The sequence below is a fragment of the Triticum aestivum genome, chromosome 4D (assembly GCF_018294505.1).
Source record: "Triticum aestivum cultivar Chinese Spring chromosome 4D, IWGSC CS RefSeq v2.1, whole genome shotgun sequence".
Taxonomy (NCBI): domain Eukaryota; kingdom Viridiplantae; phylum Streptophyta; class Magnoliopsida; order Poales; family Poaceae; genus Triticum; species Triticum aestivum.
In genome coordinates this window covers 77,529,280-77,534,109 of record NC_057805.1, presented here as the reverse complement: position 1 = coordinate 77,534,109, position 4,830 = coordinate 77,529,280, and positions in this window count along the sequence as shown.

The following is a 4,830-nucleotide window of genomic DNA, read 5'->3' as shown; positions in this document are numbered from 1 at the left end:
GAACTATTTACACGGAAAAGCTCCCAACAAGCAAAAGAAGAACGAGAAATCTTTTTGGATTTTCTTTTAATTATTACTACTACAAGCATGGAAAGTAAACTAGCTAAAAGCTACAACTAAATTTTTTTTGGTTTTTCTTAAGGTTTTTCAAACACACAAGAAGAAAACAAGAAAAAGGAAAATAAACTAGCATGGATAGTACAATGAAAAGTATGAGCAACGTCAACTAGAATGAGTGTGTGAACATGAATGTAATGTCGGTGAGAAATACGTACTCCCCCAAGCTTAGGCTTTTGGCCTAAGTTGGTCTATGCCCATGGATGAAAGTGCACTACAAAAAAATACACTTCCGTGATGATACGTGTTTGTCACAGTAGGTCGCGTTTTTTGTCATGCATGTACATCCATGACAAATTTATGACAGAATCAAGATAGTCATACCTGTGCTGTCGTAGAAGTGTTCCATGACATTACCAAAATTATCATCACGGAAGTGTCCACTTCCATGACGATAAATCGTGCATCACAGAAGTGCTTTCTCAAGGGTGACCGACACGTGGCATCCACCGTAACAGAACGCCGTTAAGCTATCGGGTCGGGTTTTGGATCCGATAACCCGTTAACAGCCCCGAGTAATGGGGATTTTCCACGTGTAAAATCATCATTGGTTGGAGGAGACATGTGTCAGGTCCGCGTTGGCACAGGTGTCACTCATCCAATGGGCGAGATGCGCCTATAATATGTTGACACGTGGACCGGCCCATCAAGTTTAAATGGGCCGGCCCAACTGAAGGCCCACAAGTTTCTGCGGACCATAATGGGCCGGCCCAGCTAAAGGCCCACAAGATTTTGCGGGCCATAATGGGCCGGCCCAGGTAAAGGCCCACAAGATTTTTGTGTGCCATAATGGGCCGGCCCAGGTAAAGGCCCACAAGATTCTTGTGGATCATAATGGGCCGGCCCAGCTAAAGGCCCATGAGATTTCGCCGACATTAATGGGCCGGCCCAGCTGTAGGCCCACAAGATTTTGAGGACCCTAGTAGGCCGGCCCATTAACTGGCTGCCATGTTTTGGGCCAAATGCTGGCCCATATTTGATCCGGTCCATTAATGGCCTGCCACGCTCCGGGCCTAATAGTGGCCCATATGAGATCCGCCCCGTTAAAAGCCTACCATGTTCTGGGCCAAATTACGGCCCAGATCAGGTCCGACCCTTTAAGAGGCTTTGGGCTCAATTATGGCCCATATCAGATTCGGCCCGTCAACTGGACACTATGCTTTTGGGCCCACTTGCTAAAGGCCCACTTGCTAAAGGCCCACTTAGTAATTCGGCCTGATATTAGTTTTGGCCTGTTAAGGGCCCGTTTAACATTTCGGACTTATATTAATTTCGGCCTGTTAAAAGCCCGTCATATAGTTGGGCCTAACTACGGCCCGGTTTGCATCTGCCCTGCTCGCAGCCGATATCTGATTAGGCCAAACAAGGACCGAGACAATTTTGGCCTGTTAAAAGCCCGTGATTTGATTCGCACAATCATGGTCCGGGGTTCATTTCGGGCTGCTGCCGGCCCGTGAGCTGTTCGGCACGTTTCAGGCCCAACCTACATCGTGATTGCATGACGGCCCGATTATGTACCGTAATTTTACGGTTTGGCCGGTTTACTGCGAAGACAGGATATATATACAGTAAAATAACTGCAGTATCGTGAATAAGAAAAAACCTAGACTATACAATAAAGAAATTAGGGCATATTACATCCACTGGGCATCAAAGTTCTCCACTATGATAATAAAGCACAAGCAGACAACAGATTACATGCACTGGGCATCAAAGATCGCCACCAGTGCAAATAAACACGCCGACAAAATAATATACAAAACCGACAGCACTTCAATAGAGTTCAAGAAAGGTTAGCCATGCTGGGGAGCTGCAGTGCAAGCAGCTGAGCAAGATGATGAGACTGCGCTTGTTCAACACTTATATCTTCCTCACTCTGAAAGATAAACAAGCAGACAGATGATAGGTTTTGCACATAAAAGTATCAGTGCTGACAATTCATCACATTTCTTACTGACGAATAAAGTGACACAGTTTCAAATTGCATTAACACAATATGGTATTGTTCAGGTCAAGACATGGCAGGAAATGACATTGTGAAGCAGTTAGCAGCTTCACGACACCACTAGATTACAGATCAAGAACTCATAAGTATCAATGGTTAGTGTGCTGTCAATTTATACCATTTCAGATTGGCTAATAAAGAGACGGTTTAAATAATAGTAGAATGATATGACATTGTTCATAGTTAAGCCATTGCAGAATATGACATTGTGCTGTAGTGGGTAGGTTCACCACACCACTGGATTACCGATGAAGAACAGAAGCATACATGCAGTGCAAAAGAAGATCACTTGCTCTGTATAGTTTAATTTACATGGTATGAAGAAGGAACTTGGTTGTACAACTGAAAACTTAAATTGAGAAAGGACAAACTTTTATTTATGAACTACATAATAAACTTTAAACAAGCAATTTGATGCAAACACCAAAAATAAACAGTTGTTGCAGTCATGCCTAACCAAATATATACAACAAAGTTTAAAGGCTTGAGATGGACAAACTTACATTATTGGTGAAGACAGGCTCTATAAAGGCCTTGTCCATGCTGATGGGGGGGGCAATTCAAGAAGTTTACCACAGAATCTTCTTCAAAAGCATTGCCTTTATTCTACATTTTGTTAAGAGTAAATATAGATGTGATAATATACGAAAAAATGGAGAATATTTAAGATAAGATGAAGAGTGATGCTACATAACCAAGTAGCTATAAATGTAAGTGCAGCGATACAGGCAAAAGGTACAGCCAAGAGCAATGCACAGCTAAACTTCTTCAGTACCAACCTTATGGTAAGAGTAAATATAGATCTGATGTGTAGAAAATGGAGGGCAAAGGAAAATAAGTTGCAGAGTGATGGTACATGAACAACTACCTGTCATTATAAGTACACTGATAAAGGACAGCATGTACTTACAAGAACAATGCAGAGCTAAAAAAACATTGGCATTGGATATATTCTACACTAATGTAATCATTCATACAGATCAGATAATTTGGAGCGAACAATTGATAAGCAAGCTATCATCCATACTGCTGTCACATAATGAACCAGGTATGTATGCAAGTACAGTGATACAGGACAATAGGTACTAACAAGAGCAAAGCAGCGGGCAGCATATTTGCGATATCATGTCGTTCTTGTCAAACCAGAATTCCTCTTTGAGCAGATTTCCTGCAAAAAAGATCCGTAAGGCACATGCGGAAAAGTAGAAGTTCAAATTGTCATGTGATTTCATAGACAGTACCTCATCCTGGGAACGAGACCAGTGCATAACAAGGTTTTTCCATTCAATGTCTTCTAAATTTAGCACAGGAGACTTCACCGGAAATTCGTTTATAGACTTGCCATCAAAGTGTGATTTCCTCAGGTAACACCGATACTGCTGCAATGCTTCCTTGAAAAGCACAAGCAAGCTTTGCTCGTCATGACTATCCAGATTGACCCTCGCCTAGTTACAACAATGTAATGTAAATCATTGATGTGTTCAATCAGCAGAAAACAGGAAAATAATAACCATGAATAATAGCACTTACACGTAAGTTGGACAGGAAGATGTGAAAATGGTGTTTGTCTTCACAATAATCTTCCCATGATGGGAATATATGCACATAGTCCCTAACAACATTGAAAGCACTGTCTTTTAAACTGGGAATAAATGGAATGGGGTTCCAATCTGCAGGAATTGGCCGTCTCTGCAGTTGGGATAGGTCTTCGGCCGGTGGACTTGCTGTACTTTTTGCTGGAGCGGGATTTTTCTGTGGTACAGCTGGTGCTATGGCAAATGAAATCGGTATACCTTTTGCTGGAGTGCAGGTCCTGTGTGGTGGGGCTAGTGGTGTGGCCAGTGAAGTATGGGTACAGTCTGCTGGAGTCGGTCCTACGTTTAGTGTCACTAGTTGTACAGCCAATATAAGTGGGGTGCTGTCTGATTTCTCCGGCACCACCACGTTTTTCAAGGACTTTGTTGGTGCTCCTTCAGGTTCGGCAATCACCCTCTTCCTTTTTGATGTCTGATGCACAAGAATAGTATTTGAGTGGAAAAACATGGTATGATGACAGATGGAATATGTATTGATAATGGATGGGCATGGCATCTCGACATATATGATGAGTAAACTAAGCAGATGGCGGTGCAACAAAGTAGAAGAAATGCAAGACAACATATGCAAGATACCCGCAATCAATAAAACATTGCCAAATTAGAACAGGCACCTTGATGGGTGAACAGGACAGGCCATCTGCCTTTGACTCCTCGAGGTTAGAATAGTCATTAGGATCATATTCTGTACAAGAATCAACAGGTGGGGAGCGTATGAGTTTCATTGCATCCAGAATGGCACTCAATGCATTGGTGCCAATTTTGTCAGTCATTGCAGTGTTTAGCTTCAAGAGTGGACTGCTGCTAGTGTGACACAAAGCAGCTACACAGATCATAGTGTAGATATAACGGGAAAACCTTAAGCATCAGAGTAAAATCAGCAAAAGTGGAACTTGCTGGAATATATGTGCTAGTATTGCCGGTACGGCTAGAAAGGCTTCGGATACCAGCTCTCTTCAAGTGAAGGTGCAGTACTGTTAATATCAGTGTAACTCTCAAAGGCGACACAGCTCCCCGCATTCCCTTGCTATTCTTATAGGATTCAAGTGGGCAGGCCACTACAAATCCTATTCCTATGTTTACAAGATCCTACGAATCAAAGAGGCTCAAAGT